Below are 24,440 nucleotides of genomic sequence, written 5' to 3' on the forward strand. Positions count from 1 at the left end.
CTGGGCACCGTGGGGCCAGCTTCCCTCCCGTCCCAGCCTGTGCCCCCAGGCGTCCCCGTTCAGCCCAGCTACCAGGATTCACCACCTGAGAAAAGCTGAAAGGCCATTGTTTTCATCTCAGGCCCGCTCAGTCCCCAAGGGCAAAAGGAAAGGGCGACAAAGGAGAACCCGCCCTCAGGGAGTCGGGGTCTTCGCTAGGGCCCCGGCCTCCGCCCTCCGCCCCCGGAGCGCCCTCCTCTCCCAGCCCTGTGGGGCCCTGGCACAGCCCGAGGTGGGGACACGCGCCAGTCTGGCGCGCGGCCCGGGGCATCCTTCTTCCGGGGCAGGCGGCGGGGCGGCGCGTCTTTCCGGTTCCGCGCGGGGGCTGCTGGGAAGACGCCGGAAGAGGCGCCAGCCTTGGCACAGGCTCGCTGGTGGCGGCCCGAGGAGGGTCTGTGGGCGCCAGGCCTTGGCCGGACATGGCTGCTCCCTGCTGGCCTACGCGGAGCGCTCACTGCCGAGCCTCGGTCTCCTCGTCTGACACTATGTGGGCGTCTGAACCGGGCCCAGCCGCCTAGGCCGGGCCACCGCGAGAGTCTGGCGCGAGGGTGTCACTTCCCGTGACGAGGGGAGAGTTGGCGTTTTGACAACAGGAGGTGGCCCGGCCGCGGGACCCCTGTTCCCCGTGGGGAGCAGCCGTCCCCGCACCCGCCAAGAGGACCGGGGCAGAGCCCGCCCGCCGCCCGCCACGCCGTCTTGGGAAGGTTCCGAGTGCACCGCGAGGGCCCTGCGCGCCGCCCTCACCTGCAAAGGGGTTTTTTTTTTTTTTTTTTTGAGTTTTTCCGAAACCGAGCAGTGCGCCCCGCGGGTAGGACGCCTCGGGTGGGAAGGGCCTGGAGCGCACGGCGCTGCCATGGGCCCGCGAGGAAGGCGCTGTTTCCTCCTGTGGATGGACGACGGCCCAGTCCGGTTTCCTCCCTGGCTCCGGTAAGAAAATGTGCTATAAATCAACAGCCCACAGCAGATGGTGGTGATAGCAGAAGGGACAGCGCCGCGCGAGACAGGGCCGGGGGGAGGGCCAGGTGGGGAAGGCTTCCCTCCAGGAAGTGATGTCTGAACTGAGCGTGCAAGGATGAGTGAGTATTAAATGGTGCTGAAGATGGAAGAAATAGTTTCCAGCGGAGGGCACTGCTTGTGCCAAGGCCTTGGGGTGAGAGAGGCCATGATAAGCTAGAGGAGCAGAAAGGAGGCCAGCGTGTCTGGAAAGGAGAGGAGGGTGTAGGGATGAGGGTGAGGTGGGAGTGGTGGGCAGGACACAGGCGGGAGATGTTTTTATTCTGAGAACAGTGGGCGCCTTTGAGGTGTCTCCAGCAAACAAGACAGGTTGAATTCACACCTGTAAGAGAGCCCTCTGGTTGCAGTTCACCAGATGCCTGCCCCTCTCACTTGCGGACGGGGAACGCGAGTCTACACTCAGATTTAGCTGAGATGAATTGAAGTCCCATTGAAGGCCCAAGGTTCAAAAGAGGACCAGTGAGAGCAAACATTTTAGGGGCCACAATTCCCAGGCATCTGACCCTAAAAACCAAGTTCCACCTCTGCTTTCCATCAGGACTCTGCATTCCCATCTCCTGTTGTGCCTGGGTAAGACATGGCTGTGCGGTCCTGCCTGCACCAGCTCTGCCATTTCCTGGCCATGTGACCTTGCCCAGTGACCTAATCACCCTGATCATCAGACCCTTCATGGGTAAAAAGGAGAATACGGTACTGATGTCCACCTGACAGGAGGTTCTGAGGGTCAAAATGGCATCAGTGGTCATGGAAGAACCATGGGTAACGAGTATAAACTTGATAAATATGAAAGACAACTATTTGAAGACACTGGATAAGGACATGCAATAAGAAATTGAAGGGGGCTCAAGCCTTGAAAGAAGGGAAGCACGCTGAGAGAGATCCATGTTTACATGACTTTTCCCCTGAGGACTCTGCCCAGCCATTAGCACAGGGTGGCCAGAATTCCAATGAAAAGCCACAATCTTACTGGCTTGAGTGTGAGAAGATGGAGTTCCGGCTGCCAGAGCAGGTGACAATCATGATGTTGGGGGAAGGAACCACAGTCTGTGTTTAACATCCCCTTAAACTTGGTTTCACCACCGTTTCCAGCCATGATGGAGTGGAGGGACTTGATTTATCTGACTGCCTTAAACAAGTAAGAAAACCAGACAAATGTATAGAAATCAGTGGTTTCCAGAAACTAGAAAACAGGCAGCACAGAGAGTTATCCTTGAGAAAGGAAATGAGTATGGTGAGCCCACGAGTTGCCCCAGGCTACAGTACAGGGAGGAGTGACCCAATCAGAGCCCGGTGGTCTTCCTGAGTTGAAGCTTCAGAGTTGGGGATTCAGGAAGGCCCAGGCCCTGGTGGCTGGAGTTTGCAGGACAGAGACCTGCCCGGAGACAAAGAGATCCAGGGCTCTGCAGAAGGTTTCCTGAGTCTTCAGCCAAGTCCTGCTGAGCACACACACATGAGCAAGCTCCCCATGGCTGGGGAAGAACCACCTGCAGGAGCAGAGGGTACAGTGAACACTCACATGGGACTGGACAGGCCCTGGTCCCATAGGCAGGGAAGTAGAAAGGCTTTGAGAGCTGAGCTACCTTATACACCACCACTCAGGTTCCACACTATCCTCTGAGTGGGATGCGCACTGGGCAAACAGCTCCGCCAAAGTTTGGAAGACCGAAATGACAGAGGAATCACCGCCCACAGAAGGAGAGAAAGAACTTGCAGTGTGAACCTAGCTGAGTAGACTGCCTGTGAAAACAGAAGAAGGACAAGAGAACAGGAGAGGAATGGGGAGGAAGAAAGGGAAAAAAGGAGAAGGAAATCAACCTTCTCCAGAGCATTTTTAACGGGATCCAGTTGTCTTCAATAACAGAAACAACCAAAATGTCCAGGATAAAAATCCAACGTTACTCGGTATACCAAGAACCAGGAAAATCTGACCAAATCTCGAGGGAAAAGGCAGTCAAAAGATGACAACTCTGAGATGACCCAGATGTTGGAGTTATCAGACAAAAACTTAGAAGCAGCTGTTCTAATCATTGTTCCTGAGGTAAAGCTGAAGAGTCTTGAAATGAATGGAAAAATAGAAGTTTTGGCAAAGAAAGACAAGCTATGAGAATCATTAAATGTGATGTGGTATCCTGGAACAGAAAAAGGACATAAGTGTAAAAACTGGTGAAATCTGAGTGAAGTCTGGAGTTTAGGTAATAGTAATGTACCAGTGTTGGCATCTTACTTTTTACAAATCTACCTTGGTATGTGGTAATGTAAGATGTTAACATTAGGGAAAACTGGATGAGGGGTATTTGGAAACACTCCATATTATCTTTGCAAGCTTTCTAAAAAGGTAAAATTTTATAAAAGAAAAAGGTTATTTAAAAAGAATCAAAATTTTCTAACTGAAAAGCAAAGTATATGATACGAAAATTTCACTGGATAGGCTAATAGCAGAATGGAGATTACAGAGGGAAGAGTAAATTTGAAGGTAGATCAATAGGAATTACCTAATTTGAAGAATGAGAGAAAAAAAAGGATTTCAAAAAGTGACTGCCTCAGGGAGTTATTAGACAATATTAAAAGGTGTAACACTCTTATTAAAATCCCTAAAAGAGAAGAGGAGGAGATTGGTGCAGGAAAAAAAATTGTAACCACTTTATTGAGGTATGATTGATATACAAGCCATAGATATTTAATGCATTAAATTATATATTTTTAACAAATTATGAAAAATTATAATTTAAAAATAAATTATAGATAATTGATGTGTTTGGAGCTAAGAATACACCCATGACGTTATCATCACTATCAAGGCCATGGCCTTATCCATCACCTCCAAAAGTTTCTTCCTGCCTCTTTATTTTTTTCTCTTTTTCTGATAAGAGCACTTAACATAAGATCCACCCTCTTAGCTAGTTTTTAAAGTATACAATACAGTGTTGTTAATCATTAATCATAGGCCCTGTGTTTTGCAGTAAATCTCTAGAACTTATTTTGAATGTCCCAAACATTCACAGTTTCCACCAGGATCCAAAAACAATTTTTTGAAAGAATAATGGCTAACCCTTCCCAAATATGTCAAAAGACATAAATTTATAGGTTCAGGAGGCTTAGAGAACTCAAAACAGGATAAACTCAAAGAAAACCACACCCAGACACATCAGAATCAAATTCCTGAAAACTAAAGATAAAGAAAAATATTGAAAGCAGCCAAAGAAAAATGACATTTTACATGGAGGGAAACAATGACTGAAGATTTTTCATCAGAAACAATGGTGGTCAAAAGACAGGAAAACAAAACAACATCTTTAAAGTATGCAACAAAAGAACTGTCAACTCAGGATTCTAAGTCCAGCAAAAATATTTTTCAAGAATGAAGGCAAAATAAAGACATATGTCTTCTGAGTATTCAGAAGAAGAAAAAACCAAAATAATTCATCACCAGCAGATCTGCTCTAAAAGAAATATAAAAGAATGTTCTCCAAACAAAAAGGAAATGATACCAGAATAAAACTTGGAATATAGGGAATGAAGGAAAAACAACAGAAAAGGCAAATGTCTGGGCACGTGTAATGGACTACTTTTCTTCTGTTAAGTACTTTATTAAAATATGTATAACTTTAAAAAGCAAATGTGATAACATTGTTGGGGAGGTTCAGTGTATGTGGCTGTAATACATATGACAACTATAACATACAGAAGTTAACATACAGAAGGTAAAGATACTTATGTGATTATAAGACTTCTATATTTTACGTGCAGTGGTAAAATGTTAACTCTAAATAGATTGTGAAAGGTTAGGTATGTATATTATCCCTAAAGCAACAACTAAAAAGTAATGCAAAGTGATATAGCCAAAAAGCCAGTAGACAGAATAAATGGAATACTAAAAAAATTCAAATAATTGAAAGAAGGCAGAAAAGAGAATAGAGAAAATAATGAGAAAGAAAAATAAGAAAATGGTAGACCTAAATTCAACTATAGCAATAATTGCATTAAATCTGAATGGTCTAAACACAGCAATTAAAAACAGATATTACCACACTGGATTGAAAAAGAAAAAAGAACCTAATTAGATGCTGTCTGTGAGAAATGCACCTTAAATATAGTTATATAGGGACCAACAACAAACTGGCCCACAGACCAAATCCAGCCCATGGCTTGTTTTAAAGAATAGTTTTTGCAATTTTTAAGGGTTACAAAGAAAAGGAGGAGAAGGAAGAGGAGACAGAGACCATATATGGCCACAAAGCCTAAAATATTTAATTACTGGCCCTTTATAGAAAAAGTTTGCTGGCTCCTCATATTGATGGGCTGAAAGTAAAAGGACAGAAAAAGAAGTGGCTATGTTAATATCAGACAGGACTTCAGAACAAAGAAAACTACTAGGTATAAACAGGACCACTACATAATGATAAAAGAATCAATTCACCAAGAAGACATAGCAGTCCTAAACATGGATGCCCCCAATGACAGACTACCAAACTACACAAGACAAAAACTGATTGAGCTGAAAGGAGAAATAGACAAATCCACAATTATATTTGGAGATGTCATCATTTCTTTCTCAATAATCGGTAGAATAAATAGAAAATCAGCAAGAATGGAAAACCTGAACAACACTATCAACTTGACCTAGTTGACATTTACAGGTTACTCCAGCCAATGGTAACAGAATACTTATCTTTTCAAGTGCAAAGGGACAATCACCGAAATAAATCATATTCTGGGCCATTAAAAAGTTAACAACCTTAAAGGAATTAAAATTATGCAATTTATATGCGTTGGCTATAATGGATTTAAAATAGAAATCGATAATAGATCTGGAAAATCCACAATAATTTGGAAATTAAACAACCATCTCTAAATAACCCATGGATCCAAGAGGAAGTATCCAATAAATAATCTAAGATTCTACATTGGAAAGTAGAAAAAGAGCAAATTAAACTCAAAGCAGAAGGAAAGAAATAATAAAGGTAAGAGCAGAAATTAGTCTAATTAAAACAGAAAAATAGAGGAGATAAATGAAACCAAAAGTTAGTTGTTTGAAATAACTTTTCAAATAAAGATCAAAAAAATTATCTTTTCAAATAAAGATCAATACACTTGATAACACTAGGCAGACTGACCAAAATAAGAAGAAAGAAGATATAAATATCAGAAATGAAAGATGGGATGTCACTACAGATATTAAGGTGATCTCTCTGTGCCATAAATTCAGTAATTTAGATGAAGCAGAGAAATTAATTGAAAGGCCCAAAACACCAAAACTCAAGATATAATCTAAATATGCCTATATCTACTAAATAAGTTGGATTGTTAGTTTAAAATTTTCTAACAAAACTCCAGGCCTAGATTATTTCAAAAGCAAGTTCTACCAAACATTTAATGAAGTAATAATACCAGTTTTACCCAAGCTCTTCCAGAAAATAGAAGAGGTGAGAACACTTTGCAGCTCATTTTATGAGGCCAGCATTGCCCTGATATCAAAACCAAAGACATTAGAAGAAAAGAAAACTAAAGATAAATATACCTCATGAGTATATACACAAAATCATCAACGAAATATTTGTAAATCAAATCTGGCAGTATATAAAAAGGTAATGCATCATTAGCAAATGGAATTTATCCTGGGAATACAAGACTGGTTGAACATTAGAAAATAAATCAATGTAATTTATCAGATTGACAGACTAAAGAAGGAAACATCATATGATCATGAGAAAAATGTACTTGACAAAATTCAACATCCACTTATGATAAAAATTCTCAGCAAATAGTGAGCAGTAGGGTCCTTCCTTAACCTAGTAGAGGGCATCTACAAGAAAACTATGGCTAGCATCATTCCTAATGGTGAAAGACTGAAGATTTTTCCTCTAAGATCAGGAACAAGGCAAGGGTGTCTACTCACCATTTCTATTCACTGTCAGACTCAAATTCCTAATAAGTGTAATAATAAAGCAAGAAAAAGAAGTAGAAAGCATTGACAAGGAGTAAATAAAACTATCTTTGTTCACAGATGACTTGTTTGGCTACATAGAAAATTCTAAAATACATTGGAATCTACAAAAAAAGTCCCTAAAATATAAAATTATTTTAGTAGAGTAACAGGATGCAAGGCCAATATACAAAAATCAGTTATATTTTTACATATCAGCAGTGAACATTTAAAATATAAATTTTAAAAATCAGTGCCACACCCTTGTTCTTAGCATTATTCACAGTAGCCAAAGGTGAAAGCAACCCAAGTGTCCATCAACAGATGAATGGGTAAATAACATCATATTCAATGATAAAAGACTGCAAAATTTTCTTCTAAGATTATGAACAAGGCAAAGATGTCCAGTTTTGCCAGTCCTAATCAACATAGTCCTGGAAGTTCTAGCCAGAGCAATTAGGAAAGAAAGAGAAAGAAAAGGCATCCAAATTGGAAAGGAAGAAGTCAAATTATCTTTGTTCATAGATGATATGATCTTATATGTAGAAAATCCTAAACACTCCACAAAACAATTGTTAGAACTAATAAATGAATTTATAAAATATGAATTAAGTGAATTCATATAAAGTCAACCAAAAAAATCAGTTGCATTTCTACACACTAAGAATGAACAGTGATTTTTTGGATATGACACTAAAGGCAGTGATTTTTTGGATATGACACTAAAGGCACATGCAACAAAAGGAAAAATAGATAAAATGGATTTCATGAAAGTTTTAGTACTTTGTACATCAAAAGACACTATCGACAGAGTAAAAAGACAGCCCATAGAATGGCAGAAAAATACTTGTAAATCATATATCTGGTGAGGGATTAATATCTAGATTATCTGGAGAACTCCTGAAACTAAACAACAACAACAAAAACAACCCGATTCCAAAATGGGCAAAGGACTTGAATAGACATTTCTCCAAAGAAGATATACAAATGGCCAATAAGCACATGAAAAGATGCTTAACATCGTTAATCATTAGGGAAATGGAAATCAGAACTACAGTGAGATACTACCCAACACCCATTAGGATGGCTACTATGAAAAAAACAAAGTAAAACTGTTGGTACAAATGCAGAGAAATTGGAACTCTTGTGCACTGTCAGTTGGGAATCTAAAATGATACAGCCTCTGTGGAAAACAGTATGGTAGTTCCTAAAAAAATTAAAAATAGAATTACCATATGATCCAGCAATTCTACTTCTAGGTATGTACCCCAAAGAATTGAAACCAGGATCTCAAAAATATATTTGTATATCCATGTTCATAGCAGCAGCATTCACAAAATGTGGAAGCAACCCAAGTGTCTATCAATGGATGAATAGATAAGCAAAATGTGGTATATACATAAAATGGAATGTAGTTCAGCTTTAAAAAGGAAGGAAATTCTGACACATGCTACAACATGGATGAATCTTGAGGACATCATTCTAAATGAAATGAGGCAGTCACAAAAAGACAAATACTGTATGATTCCATTTATATATGAGGTACTTAGCATAGTCAAAATCATAGAGACTAGAATGGTGGTTGCCAGGGGCTGGAGGAAAGGGAAGAATGAGGAGTTAGTGTTTAATGGGGATAGAGTTTCAATTTTACAAGATAAAAGAAGTTCTGGAAATGGATGGTGGCGATGGTAGTGTGTTAAGAATGTATTTAATGCCACTGAACTGTACACTTAAAAATGATCAGATAGTAAATTTTATGTTTGTGTATTTTACCACAATAAAAAAAATTGGGGAAAAAAAGGAATGCATATTATAATCCCTGCAACAAGCATCAGAAACAAAGTGTAAAGATGCATATTTTAAAAGATAATAAGGAATTAAAGTGGAACATTAGAAATACTAAAAGTTTTCTGTTAACCCAATAGAAGGCAAAAAAAAACAGAAGCAAAAAAAAGACATTGAAAGAACAGCAAAATGATAGGCATAAATTCAGCTTTATCAATCACTGTATTAAAATTCAAATGGACTAAACATTCCAATTAACAGGTAAATATTGTCCAATTAGTTTTAAAAATGCAAGATCCAGTTACATGTCATCTGCAAGAAACAGAAAAAACATGAAAACATGGGTTAAAACTAAAAGGATAGAAAAAAATATACCATACAAACAACAAACACAATTAAGTTGGTATAGTTACATTAATATCACACAAAGTAGACTATAAGAAAAGAAATATTACCAGGGATAAAAAACATTTCATCATGAAAAACATTTCACAATCCATCAGGAAAACATAACAATCATAATGTATATGCATCTAATACCAAAGCTTCAAAATGCATGAAGTAAAAACTTGATAGAACCAAAAGGATAGAAAAATCCACAATCATAGATGGATTTTAACACTCCTCTCTGAAACTGATGTAAAATCAGACCCAAAAAGTCAGTAAACATACAAAAGATTCCAACAACATTATCAACCACCTTTCTTTATTGACATTTACAGAACACAACACCCAGTAACTACAGAATATACATTCTTTCACATAAACATGGAATGTACATCAAGATAGACCATATGCTGGGCCATAAAATCTCTCAATAAATGTCAAAAGATTGAAAACTTACAGAGATTTTTTTCCTTCCTATGAACACAATGGACTTAAATTAGAAGTCAATAAAAAAAGCTATATAGAAAAAACTCCCAAATATTTGGAAATTAAGCAACACATGTTTAAATAACATGTAGGTCAAAGATGAAATGACAAAGAAAATTTTTTAAATACTTCAAACTGAATGATAATGAAAATTCAACATATCAAAATTTGTCAGATGCAGTTGAAGCAGTCCTTAAAGGGATATTTATAGATTTTAATTTGTATTGGAAAAGAGGCAAAGGTTTAAACATCAGTGATATAATTTACCATCTAAGAAGCTAGAAAAAGAAGAGCAAATTAACACCAAGTAAGAGAATAAAGGAAATAATAAAGATAAAAGCAGAAAGCAATGAAATAAAGAATGAGCAACAGATAAGACAGTGATCCCTGAGCACCTCTCTGTGCCCCATGTGTTACAAGGACTTTCCACTATGAATCATGGGAATACACATTATTCCTGGCCCAGTTTGAGCTCCAGGCATTATTATTTTTGTTGCTTTCCAGCACTTTTTTCTACCACCTAGATAGTTTCTTTGCACACATGTAATGATCAACACTCAGCTACAGATTCAAGGGGAACCCTCTGCAGATGTTTAATGTTTTCTCTGTGTTCAGCTTTCACTTCTGCCTACTCAGACTCACACATTATCACCACCTTGGCCTCCCTAAACCCCAAACTCTGCTCAACTCACTGGACTCTGTTTGCATTCCCATCCCCTGTGCAATGGCCTTGAAATTCTCTCCAGGCACAAAAAGGCAAAAGGAAATGAAAGACAAATGGTACATATTAAAACATGCAATAAGATAATTTAAACTCAACCATATCAATTATCACATTAAATACAAATAGTTTGGATGCACCAGTTAAAAGGAAGAGATTTGTAACATTGCATGTAAAAATAACCCAACTCTGGGGCTGGCCCCGTGGCCGAGTGGTTAAGTTCACGCGCTCCGGTGCAGGCGGCCCAGTGTTTCGTTGGTTCGAATCCTGGGCGCGGACATGGCGCTGCTCATCAAGCCACGCTGAGGCAGCGTCCCACATGCTACAACTGGAAGGACCACAACGAAGAATATACAACTATGTACTGGGGGCTTTGGGGAGAAAAAGGAAAAAATAAAATCTTTAAAAAAAAAAAAAATAACCCAACTCTATGTTGTCTGTAAGAAACCCACTTCAAGACTTAAAAAAGGATGGAAAAAGATAGAATACTAATACTAATCAAAAGAAAGCTGCAGCTACTCTGTTAAATAGGACAAAGTGGATTTAAGAGCAAGAGATATTACAAGGATAAAGAGGTTTGTAATGAAAAAGGGGATGATTCATCAAGAGGACCTAATTGTACTAAATATTTATATACCAACTAATAGAGTTTGAATTACATGAGCAAAAACTGACAGATTTCAGAGGAGAAATAGAAAAATCCAGAGTTAATTGCAGTTTTCAACACCTCAGTAGTTGATAAGACAGGTAGACAGGAAGTCAGTAAAGATATGAAAGACTTAAACAATGCTATCAATAACAACAGCAGAGCATGCACTCTTTCAAGGGCACGTGAAACATTTGTCAAGATAGATCATATTGTGGGCCATAAAACAATTCTCAATGCATTTTAAAAGACTGAAATTATACAAATAATATTCTCTGACTACAATGGAATTAAATTAGAAAGCAGTATTTTATATTTTTAATATCTGAAAAATCACAAATATTTGAAAGTAAAGAACATACTTGTAAATAATCCATGGCTTGAAGAAGAAATCACAATAGAAAGGATAAAATATTTGAACTGAATAAAAATTAAAACATGACAAAATTTGTGAGGTGCATCTAATACGTAGAGGGAAATTTCAAGCATTAACTGCTTGTATTAGAAAAGTAGGAAAAAATTCAAATGAATGACCTGAACTTCCACCTTTAAAAACTAAAAGAAAGAAAGGTAAATTAAACCCAAAGTACAAGAGAAAACTGAAAAATAATATATAAAATAAAGTCAAAAATTTATTTCTTGAGAATATCAATATAATTGATAAACTTTGGTCAGATTGATCAGGGAAAAAGAGAAGATACAAATTGCCAGTCTCAGAATTAGAGACTATTATTAAAGATCCTATGGATATGAAAAGGATGTTAAGTGAGTATTACAAACAATGTTTTGTCAATGAATTTAGCAACTGAGGTAAAATGGACAAATTCTTTAAAAGACACAAACTACAAAAACTCAAGATTAAATATGTAACCCGAATAATAGCCCTATAGCTATTAAATTGAATTTGAACTTTAAAGCCACCTCTCAAAGACAACTCCAGGCCCAAATGGATTTACTGGTGAATTCTACCAAACATTTAAAGTAGAAATAATACCAATTCCATGCCAACTTTTCCAGAAAATAAAAGAGGAGAGTATACTTCAAAACTCATTTTATGAAGCCAGTATTACTCTGAGACCAAAACCAGGCAAACATATTACAAGAACAGAAAACTACAGAACACTATCCGTCCTAAACATAGATGCAAAATTCCTCAACAATATACTTGGAAACTGAATTCACTTGTGTATTTATGTTGTACTTCATAATACAGTGAGGTTTACCCTGGGAACTGAGGCTGGTTTAGCATTAGAAAATAAATGAGTGTAGTTCATATCTACACACCATAGAAGAAAAGCATATGGTCTTCTCAACAGGTGAAGGAAAGGCCTGTGACAAAATTCAGTATCCGTTTACAATAAAAACTCCTTTCCACAAATTAGGAATAGAAGGGATATTAACCCAATAGTGAACAACTACAAAAATCTTCAGTTGACGTCATAATTTATGGTAAAAGATGGATTGCTTTCTTCTTAAGGTTAAGAACAATTCAAGGATGTCCAGTCTCACCACTCTTATTCAACATAGTACTGGAAGTTCTATCCAATAAGGCAAGCAAAAGAAAGAAAAGGCATACAGATTGAAAGAATGAAATAAAACTGTTTGTATTTGCACATGACATGATTGTCTGAAAAGAAAAAAAGAAACTTGTAGTAATAAATGAGTTCAGTGATGTTGCAGTATGCAAGATCAATATGCAGAAATCAGTCACATTTGTATATGTTAACAGTGAACATGTGGAAACCAAAATTTAAAACACAATCCTGGGCTTCTGGTTTTCAGTATGGCATGTAAGAAGCTGGAAGTTGCCACTTTATGTTAAAAACAACTACAAAGATGAACAAACTGAAAAATCACTGTCTTCTTAGATCTATCACAGAAGTGAGGCCACAGAGCAAACAGTGGCCCCCTAAATGGGAGAGACCAACAGGCAAATACAGAGAATCACAACTTAACAGCAAAAACCCACAACTACAAATCTCCATGTGAACCGCTGTTAAGGTAGGGGAAAACTGAACTGTAATTGACGAATTGTGGGAGGCTCAGCATAGGCAAGTTTTAGAGATAAAAGCTCCAAGGGGACCCAGTCATGGGAGGGCCCCTACTCGTTTGCGAATTTTACCTTCAGGAGGTCAACTGGGTCCTCATAGTGAATGTTGAAGAAAATTCCTCTTGACCTCCTGGCAGGGGTAGGGAAAAGGAACTATTTTGAAATAAGACAGAGCATTCTGTTCTTCTTAATAAGGCATGCCCTCTGAAGAACTAGTTAACCACAGCCTAACTGACCCCGGGGAAGGGAAATACCCAACTCCAGCCCACAATAGCATCCTGTCCCACCTAAGTTGCGGGGTGGGGAAAGAGAAGAACACGTGAAGTTCACCAAAGGCACAATCCATGAAAAGAATTTACAAACTCTAATTCACTAAAATTAAACACTTCTGCTTTGTGAAAGTCACTGTCAAGAGAGTGAAAAGACAAGCCACAGGCTGGGAGAAAATATATGCAAAAGGCATATCTGATAAAGGACAGTTCTCCAAAATATGCAAGGAACTCTTAAAACTCAACAATAAGAAGACAAACAACCTTATTAAAAAATGGGCCAAAGACCTTAACAGACACCTCACCACAGATATACAGATGACAAATAAATGTGTAAAAATATGCTCCACATTATATCATCTGGGAAGTGCAAATTAAAACCAGGAGATACTACTTCACACCTATTAGAATGGCCAAAATCCAGAACACTGACCACACCAAATGCTAACGAGGCTGTGGAGCGACAGGAACTTTTGTTCATTGCTGGTGGGAATGCAAAATGGTCCAGGCACTTTGGAAAACAGTTTGACAGTTTCTTACGAAACTAAACGTACTCTTACCATATGATCCAATGATTGAATTCTTTGATATTTACCTAAGGGAGTTGAAAATTTATGCCCACACCAAACTTGCACACAGGTTTTTAGAGCAGCTTTATTCATCATTGCCAAACTTGGAAGCAACCAAGGTGTCATTCAGTAAGTGAATGGATAAGTAAACTGTGGTACATCCAGACAATGAAATATTATTCAGAGCTAAAAAGAAATGAGATATCAAGCCATAAAAAGACATGGAGAAAACTTAAATGCATATTACTAAGTAAAAAGCCAATCTGAAAAGGCGAAGTCTAACTGTATGATTTCAACTATATGACATTCTAGAGAAGGCAAAACTGTGGAGACAGTAAAAACATAAGTGTTTGCTGGGAGTTAGAGGGGAGGGAGGATGAATAGGTGGGACAGAATTTTGAGGCAGTGAAAATACTCTATATAGTACTGTAATGATGGATACATGTTATTAGACATTTGTTTAAACCCATGGAATGTATAACACTAGCAGTGAACCCTAATGTAAACTGTGGACTCTAGGTGATAATGATGTGTCAGTGTAGTTTTGTAAATTGTAACAAATGTATCATGCTTGTGGATGATGTTGATGATGGGGAAGGCTGTGCCTTTGGACAGGGGCTATATGGGAAATCTCTGTACCTTCTCAGCTTTGCTGTGAAGCTTAAAACTGCTCTAGAGAAAAAAAAGTATTTTTTTAATGCCATAGTATTTACAGTCACTCCAAGGAAAACAAAATACTTAGTAGAAACTTAACAAAATATGTGCAGGATCTGTATGCTGAAAATTATAAGATGCTGAGGAAATAAATCAAAGACCTAACTAAATGGAGAGACATACCATATTCATGTGTTGGAATATTCAATATAATGAAGATGTCACTTCACCCCAAATTGATCTATATGTTTGATGCAATTCCTATCAAAATCCACGCAAGTTTTTTTTAATAGACATAACCATATTCTAAAATTTATGTAGAAAGACACCAGGCCTGGAATAGCTAAAACAACAAAAAAGAGTAAAGTGGGAGGAATTACTTTACCTGACACTAAGGCTTACTATAGAGCTACAGTAATCAAAACTGGTATTGGAGGGATTACCAGAGCTACCGTAATTAAGACAGTGTGGTATTGGTGAAGGGATAGATACATAGGAAAATAGAACAGAATAGAGAACCCAGAAATAGACCCACACAAATATGCCCAACTGATTTTTTACAAAGATGAGAAAGCGATTCAACAGAGGAAGGATATCCTTTTCAACAAATGGTGCTGGAGGAGCAATTAGATATCCATAGGCAAAAAAAAAAAAAAGAACACTGAGCAAACATGCAAAAATTAACTCAAAACAGATTATGAAATTAACATAAGACATAAAACTATAAACATTTAGAAGACTACATAAGAGAAAATCTTCAGGATCTAGGGCTAGACAAAAGAAAGTTGGTACAAAAAGCATGATCCATAAAAGGAAAAATTGATAAATTCAACCTCATCCATATTTAAATTTTTTCCTCTGCAAAACACCCTCTTAAGAAGGATGTAAAGACAAACTACTGACTGTGAGAAAATACTTGTAAATTACATATTTAACAAATCACTTGTATCTAGAATACATAAGGAATTCTTGAAACTCAACAATAAAAAGCAAACAATTTAATTAGAATATGGGCAAAAAACATGAGCAGACATTTCACTGAAGAGGATATACAGATAAGCAAATAAGCACATGAAAAATTGTTCAACATCATTAGCCATTAGGGAAATGCAAATTAAAACCACAGTGAGCTATCACTGCACATATACCAGAATGGCTGAAATAAATAGTGATAATATCAAATGCTGGCAAGGCTGTGGAGAATCCAGATCACTCATACGTTGATAAGGGGAATGTAAAATGGTGTAGCCACTATGGAAAACAATTTGGCAGTTTCTTGTGAAACTAAACATGCAGCATGACCCAGCACTTGCACTGTTGGGCATTCATCCAGAGAAATGGAGACTTTTGTTTACACAAAAACCTGTAGACAGATTTTACAGATAAAAAGGAAACAACCCAGATGAACTTCACTGGGTGAATGGTTAAATAAATTGTGGTACATCCATACCATGAAATACTACTCAGCAATAAAAAGGAGGATATTATTGATAGATGCAACAACTTGGATGGATCACAAGAGCATTATGCTGAGTGGATGTTATCAAAATTAAAAAGCTGTGTTTTTCAAAAGACACTGTTAAGAGAAGGCAAAGGCAAGCCATAGCCTGGGAGGAAATATTTGCAAAACATATAATTGACAAAAGACTTTTATCTGCAATATATAAAGACCTCTAACAACTCTTTAATAAGAAGACAAATGACCAATTTGAAAATGACCTAAAGATTTGAACAGACACTTTACTGAAGAAGATATGTAGATGGCAAATAAACACATGAAAAGATGCTCAACATCATTTGTCAGTAGGTAGCTGCAAATTAAAACAATATGATAAAACTATTATATAATTTTTGAAAACTATCATTTTATAGTTTTTTTAAGCCTTTAGAATGTCTAAAATTTTTTGAACTGACCATAGAATGTTGGAGAAGATGTGGAGCAACTGGAATTCTCATACACTGCTGATGAAAATATAAAATTGTACAATTACTTTGGAAAACAGTTTGATAATTTCTTTAAAAAGTTAAAAATATGCCATACAATCCAATATTTCTACTTTAGGTAGAGAAATGAAAGCATATATCCATCCAAAGGCTTATACATGAATGTTCATATTAGTTTTATTGATTATGGGCAAAAATTGGAAAGAACTCCAATGTCCATCACCAGGTGAATGAAAAAATAAATTTTGGTATTTCTTTAGAACATGCTATTCAGCCATAAAAAAGAACAAATTTGTGATACATGCAATAGTATGGATGAGTCTCAAAATCATTATGCTGAGTGAAAGAAGCGGATCAAATAATATGGTATATACCACATGAATTTATCTATATAAACTTCTAGAAAATGCAAACTATAGTTCCAGAGAGCAAATCAATGGTTGCATGGAGATAGGGGTGGAGGGAGAGAGGAATTACAGTGAGCCATGAGTAAACTTTTGTGGGTGATGGAAATATTCATTATCTTGATTGTGGTGATGGTTTCACTCATGTATACTTGTCAGCATTCATCAAATTGTATACTTTAAATATGTGCAGTTTATTATATGTCAATTATATTTCGGTAAATCTCTTGTAAAATCCCTAGCAGAACTGAACAAGAAAAAAGGGAGAAAGCTCACGAATTACCAGTATCAGAAATGAAAGAGAAGATAGCATTATAGACTACAAACATCAAAAAATAAGGGAATATTATGAGAGACTCTATGCCAATAAATTGCATCACTTATAGGAGGCGGACAAATTCCTTGAAAAACACAGCATAACAAAACTGATACAACTTGAAATACTCTGAATGGTCCATTATCTATTAACAAAATTGAATTTGATATTGAATTCTTCCTGCAAGGAAATTCTAGGCCCAGAGTGCTTTCCTGGTGAGTACTGTCAAACACAGAAGGAAGAAATAATACAACTCTTACTCAAACTCTTTCAGAAAACTGAAAAGAAAATATTTCTCAAATCATCTTAGGAAGTCAGCATAATCCTGATACCAAAACCTGACAGAGGCATCATAAGAAAACTACAGACCAGTATTCCTCATGAAACAGACACAGAAATCCCTAGCATGATATTAGCAAATTGAACCCAGTGGTTATAATGTGATAATACATCATTACTAAGTAGAGTTTTTCCAAGGAATGGAAAGATGGTAGGACATTTAAAAGTCAGCTAATATAATTCACCATATTAACATAAATGGGTAAAAGCATATGATCATTTCAAAAGATACAGAAAAAGTGTCTGACAAAATTCACTGTCCATTCCAAAATTGTGTCCATGACCAAAAGTGTTAGCAAACTTGGATGAGAAGACAACTTTTTCAATCTTATAAGGGACATATATGAAAATCCTAGTTAACATCATATTTATCCTGAAACATTGAAGGCTTTTCTCCTAAGATTGGGAACAAGGCAAGAATGTCTGCTCTTAACCATTCCTATTGACTATTGTACTGAAATTCCCAGCTAGTGTAACAAGGCAGAAATGCTGTGTAGATTGGGGAAAAAGAGCAAGCCTCTCTATATTTATGGATGCCGTGATTATTTATGTGAAAATTTTTAAAGAAAATATTAGGACTAATAAGTACTTTTAATAAGGTCACAGGATACAAAGTCAATATATAAAATAAATTATATTTTTTATTCTAGCAGCAAATAGTTGGAAATGAAGTTTTAAAAACTATTTCATTGATAAATAGCATCAAAAAATACTTAAGAATAACTTTAAAAGTGTGCAAGACCTGTATATAAAAAAGTAGAAAACAGTGCTAAGAGAAATTAAAGATCTAAATGGATAAACTATGTACGTGGTTTGGAGACTCAATATTGTTAAGATGTGAGTTCTCTCCACATCGAACTAGGGACATTTATAGTTTCAACATAATTTCAATCCAAATAGCAACAAGATTTTTTGTAGAACTGACAAGATGTTTCTGAAATGGAAATGGAAGTGCGTAGGACCTAGAATAGCCCAAACAATCTTGAAAATAAACAACCAAGTTGGAGAGCTCACATTTCCTGAGTTCAAAACGCATCAAAAACTAGTAATCAAGATGGTGTGGTATTGATGGAATCATAGAGAAATAGATCAGTGGGTCATAATGAAGAATCCAGAGATAGATTTATATGTATTCAGTCGATTTTTTACAAAAATGTGAAGGCAATGGCCCCTTCAGTGAGAAGAAACATTTTTTTCAGCAAATCGACTGGAAAAACTAGGAAAATGTATAGAAAAAAATGAGCCTTGACTTCTACTCCACATCACGTTTAAAATTAATTTGAGATAGGTTATAGGCCTAAACATAAAAGCTAGAACTATAAAGCTAGCAGAATACATACAAGAATATCTTCATGAACTTCAGGTAGGCAGAAATTTCTTAGAGAGGACCCAAAAAACACTAACTGCAAAAAAATATATTGACAAATTGGATTTCTTCAAAATTAAAAACCTCTGCTCAGCAAAAGTCAGCACTGACAGCATGCAAAGGCAAGTCGCCGACTGCAGGAAATATTTACGTACATGCATCTGACAAAGGACTTACATCCAGAATGTTTAAAGAATTCCTACAACTCAGTAAAAGCCAAAAACAGAACAATATTGAATAGACACTTTACAAAGGAAGATATACAAATAGACAATAAGTGCATATAAAGTTACTCCTTATCATTAGTCATCAGGGAAACACAAAAGCACAATGACGTACCACTCACACCCATCAGAATGGTCAAAATTCAAAAGATTGATGATATCTATTGTTGGAGAGGATGTGGAGCAACTGGGGCTACTGCAGCTCTCATACATTGCTGGTGGGAGTGTAAGATGGTACACTCACTTTGGAAACTAAGTTTCTTAAAAAGTTAAACCTGGAACCACTTCATCACAAAACAAATTCCATTCCTACGTGTTTACTCAAGAGAAAAAGAGGACATATGTCCACAAAAATGGGCACAACTCAGATGTCTATTAGAAGGATGAATAAATAAATTGTATATATTTATACAGTGAGGTCCTACTCAACATTAAAAAAAGAATAAACAACTGATACACGCAACAATGTAGATGAATCTCAAAAGCATTGTGTTGTACAAGTGGTACATAGTCTATGATTACATGTGTATGAAATTCACGAGTAGGGAAGACTGATCTACAGTGATCAAAATTAGAACAGTGGGGGACCGGGCAGTGGCGCAGCGGTTAAGTTCACACGTTCTGCTCCTCAGCGGCCCGGGGTTCACCCGTTTGGATCCTGGGTGTGGACGTGGCACCACATGGCATGCTATGCTGTGGTAGGCATCCCACATATGAAGTAGAGGAAGATGGGCACGGATGTTAGCTCAGGGCCAGCCTTCCTCAGAAAAAAGAGGATTGGCAGTAGTTAGCTCAGGGCTAATCTTCCTCAAAAAAAAAAAAAATTAGAACAGTGGTTGCCATGGCATGAACTGGAAGGGCCATGAGGGAACTTTCTGGGATGATAGGAATATTATCAGTCTTGATTGGGGTGGTGGTTACGTGGGTATTTGCATTACTCAAAACTCCATTAAATTGCACACTTATCTGTGAATTTGCTGTATGTACATTTTGATGCAATAAAAAAGTTATCATGAATACATATTCTTCTTCAGCCTTCAGCCAGCATCATTACATCCTCATATATCCCATTTAATGTTCCACATTCATTCCTCAAAAAATCTACCACAAAACACAAAATAGACCATAAGGCAAAACGATAATAAAAGATCTACTCACATAATGCCAAAATACTTTTGGGACAAGTAATATTGTTTGTTCCTTAGTCCATTTTTAAAACGTGTTCTTTCTAACCATATAATTAAAAATAATTGGTATTTGTTTTATTCTGGTATCGTTTCACAAAACAAAGCAAAACAGTGAATTTTGAGAAAACAGCAAGGTAAACCTAATCTGTGTTTTTAGAAGTCAGGGTGGTGAGTTTCCCTTAGGAAAGTGTAGCGACTGAGGGGTAGTGAAGTTCTGTTTCTTGATCTGGGTGCTGCTTACAGCGGTGTGTTCAGTTTGTGAAAATTCATCAACCTTTGCACTGATTATATATATGTGTACATGTATATATACATAGACTTTTCTCAGTGCTTCTCAATTATACTTTTATAAAATTAAAAACAAAGACTAATCCTAAAAAGTTAACCATAGCGAAAGATTGGCTAACAATGGATAAATTCCAAATAGAAATTATTTTTGAGAGAGAGAGAAGGAAGGAAGGACAGATAGACCGACACAGTGACTGACAACTATGTGGTCTTCATTCAAGATCAGTCATTATGATTATTTTTGAAAGTGCTCAGAACTTCTTAATGTTTACCTGTAGGATCCCACAAACAACTGGGGGCTTAAGACAGGGCTGTGGATTTGGATGACCCCAGATTACCTCTGAATGGTCCAGAAGGTGGTGATGTAGATGAAAGTGGTATTGGCTAGTTCCTTGACCATTGCTGCTCTGTTGGCAGGGCTGATGCCCCATAGCAGACTGGCATGACTTTTGATCTTGGCAAGAACTACGTCCTCTGGTCTGTAGTTCGCTAGGAGCAGCATGGTGGGCTTGGAAGAAAAAGGAACCTACATCAGGATGCAATGCCACCTCTTTTATTGTCATTTGGGTTCATCTTTGTGCTCCTGTTGCATTGATTTGCCTCCCATATCCTATTCCAGGTCCATTCCATTTTAATACTTGTAGCTTTACAGGATTCTAGTATCTGGTAGGGGAAGGAAATGCACAAGTGGGAACTGGATGCCCGGTAGCTTCTTTGGGCTTGGGAGACACTCATGGATTGAAGAGTATATTGCTGGGTTAGCTGGTCTTAATCTGCATCTGAAAAGGGGACCAGGTTCTGTTGCTGAGATCTCATTGAGAACAGGGTCTGAGAGAAAGGAGGACGGTGGGGTACAGGTCAGAAAGCTGGCCCATGCTAGTGATGGGAGCAGAGAGGCAAGGAGTTGACACATTGCACTCAAGGAGCTTCTGTTCTCTGGGGTGATGTGTGTCAGCACTAAGCACATGATCTGGAATGGGCTGAGGTGCTGAGAGGACAGATGGAGAAGAGACTCAGATCTCTTCTCTTTTGAAACTGGCAAGGGAGAAGATGGAAAGAGTATGTTTGGGGGAAGGAACAGCAAGAACAAGGCTCTGAGGCCAGTCTGAGCTCTGAATCCACATGTAGGACCACAGCTCAAGGAGCAAAGATTTCAGGCTAGGAAGCATGTGCTGATACCGCCTCCCCACAAACACAGGCACTTCCCTTCCCCTTCTGCTCCAGCCACCTGATAACCGTTAATGGCCATCCTGGCAGAGACATCCAGGGGCTGGTTGGTCATACTGCCCACTGTCTCCAACAAGGACACGAAAACTGGGCAACCACATGAGGAAAACCAAAGCAAACGTGATAATGCCCCCAACTCTGTATTTCAAACCTGCTGCTGCTGCCCTGGAGGCTGGGGGTATTTCTGCAGAAGAGGGCCACACAGGTCAGAGCCAGGCAGGTGTGGACTTGAGGGAGGGCAGTTTGGCAAATGACCCTTAAAAGTTTAGGGAAGGTAGTCAATTCAGGGAATGTCTGGTGATCCAAAGCACTGGGGTCAGGGAGAGTTGGATCTAGGTCCCAACTCCATTATTTCTAGCTATGTGACCCTGGGCACAGAGCCACTCTTGAGTTGCCTGCTCCTCTGTAAAATGGGAATAAAAGTGGTACCTCCTGGGGCCGGCCCCGTGGCCGAGTGGTTAAGTTCGCGCACTCCGCTGCAGGTGGCCCAGTGTTTCGTTGGTTCGAATCCTGGACGCGGACATGGCACCACTCATCCAGCCACGCTGAGGCGGCATCCCACATGCCACAACTAGAAGGACCCACAACTAAGAATATATAACTGTGTACTGGGGGGCTTTGGGGAGAAAAAGGAAAAAAATAAAATCTTTAAAAAAAAAAAGAATGTAAACAAAAAAAAAAATGGTACCTCCTCCATCAGGTGGTTGTGATGGTAGGAAGAATTTAGCACAAGATCTGCCATATTATTGAGGACTTACTACATATTCTGTGAGCCCCAGGAGAATCAGGGCCAGGGCCACACCGTTAGGTGAATACTAGGCAGGGCAGGAATCTCACTGCTCCAGGGGAACAAGGTTAAGGCCAGGTAAGCTGCCACCTCCAAGACTCCTGAGAGGCAGGAGATGCTGCATGCACACCTTCTTGGACTCCTGCCAGCACTTCATGATGAAGATGTTGGCATATAGGTCCTATAGGCATATCCAGTTGGACAGGCTGAGGGCAGTGTCAGTCCACACCCAGTCTGACTGCCCTCAGCTCCAGGAGGAAAGGTATAAAGTGGAAGCTGGGACCAGAGAGGACCACCAGGAGGCTTGAGGGCACTGGTCCATCTAGTGGTCCAGCCCATCTGTCCAACTTGTTCGTGCCGTCACACCCCACCCATGCCCTTCCTCCCATCCCATCCAGTCCCATCCATTATTTCATCCCATCCTGTCTCATTCCACCATTTCCCATCCCATCCCATTCTTTCCCTTCCCATCCCATTCTTTCCCTTCCCATCCCATCCCGCCTCTTCCAATCCAATCACCCCAACCGCCCCATCTATTCTCCATCCTTTCAGCAAGCAGTCTTACTCTCTGCTAGGCGCCATGCTAAGTATTTAGGATATGTGGGTGCACAAGAGAGAAAACATCCTACGTGGAGAACACTGACAATACATCGGCAGACATTGATAGATCGTGATAAGTGCTACAAAGGAAATAAACAAGGGGGTGGCAGAGACACTTCAGATTGGGTGGCCAGGAGGGTCTTTATGCTGAGTCTTGAAGGATGGACAGAGGCAGCTCTTTGGAAAGGGTGAGAGTGGGATGAGGCATTTCCAGGACAGCAGGCCCCAGGTAGAGAGGTGAGAAAGAGCTGGACACATTCCAGGAACAGAGTGGCTCCAGGGGCCCGAAGAGAGGAGGGACACAAGTTGAAGTGGGACATACAGGCAGGGTCGGACCATGGGTCTTGTAGGCCGCAGCACCATTTGGCTCTAAGTGAAGGAGTTCATTCCGGTCCTCTCCCACCTCCAGAAGCATCCCAGAGCCCTTGCTTTGGAGCTCATTCACCCACCCCAGAGGAAAGTCACTGCCCCTGGTTCTGCATCTGCCTCTAATGGGGGAAAACATGTGTATTTGCGGCGCAGAGAGAAAGGCATTCCATGAGGGACGAGTTTGAATGAAGTTGAGAAGAAGGAGGAAAAAGTTTACGGGGAACATGTGGACACAGAGCCTATTCCCTCTTGCCTTGGTTCAGCGTGTCCTTGGGTCCCAGGACTCTCTCATGGTGTGGCCCCATCCAAGAGACCCTGTTCGTCCAGACCTGGGCCCACAATTTGTCCTGGACCGGCCGTGCGAGCCCTCAGAGGGTCCCAGCCCCATGTATCTGAAGTTGGTTCTCCACTCACCCTTTGAACAAGATGAGGTTGATGAGGTTGAGGTTTTTGGTCAGGAAGTTGCCAAGGATCCAGTTTGAGTAGCCTCACTTGATCTGCTAGGTAGACAGGCCAAAATAGATGCATTTCACCAGGGGCCAGGACTGAGCCACGTAGTTGAGACTAAATCTCCTGCAGATGCCCAGAAAAGCTGATAATTGCAGCCATACCTGGGCCTCCATGCCCTACCCAGGACATAGGAGAGGAGCCTCTGTGCTCACCTGCTTTGGCCTCTCAGGAGCCCACACAGCTCACTGGGGTCATCAAAGCCGAGAGGAAGACCGGGGTGGTTATTTCAAGAATAATTGTTAGTAGGGGAGAAAGGAAGAAAAATAATAAAACTACCTTTTCACAAACGATTTGCTTGTGACTCCTGGGGACACCTGGACTCCCTTTGCTTTGCTG

At 39.1% G+C, this 24,440-nt stretch overlaps 1 long non-coding RNA gene across 1 annotated transcript in view; it reads left to right on the forward strand.

The window, feature by feature from the left end:
• Positions 1 to 349: 349 nt before the first annotated feature.
• Positions 350 to 24,440, forward strand: part of LOC139078117 (uncharacterized) — a 47,425-nt gene continuing 23,334 nt past the window's right edge. The window contains exon 1 of the long non-coding RNA XR_011530883.1: positions 350 to 966. This is a non-coding gene — a long non-coding RNA (uncharacterized lncRNA). The remainder of the gene's footprint in view (positions 967 to 24,440) is intronic.

Source organism: Equus przewalskii, chromosome 21, assembly GCF_037783145.1.
Source record: "Equus przewalskii isolate Varuska chromosome 21, EquPr2, whole genome shotgun sequence".
Lineage (NCBI taxonomy): Eukaryota > Metazoa > Chordata > Mammalia > Perissodactyla > Equidae > Equus > Equus przewalskii.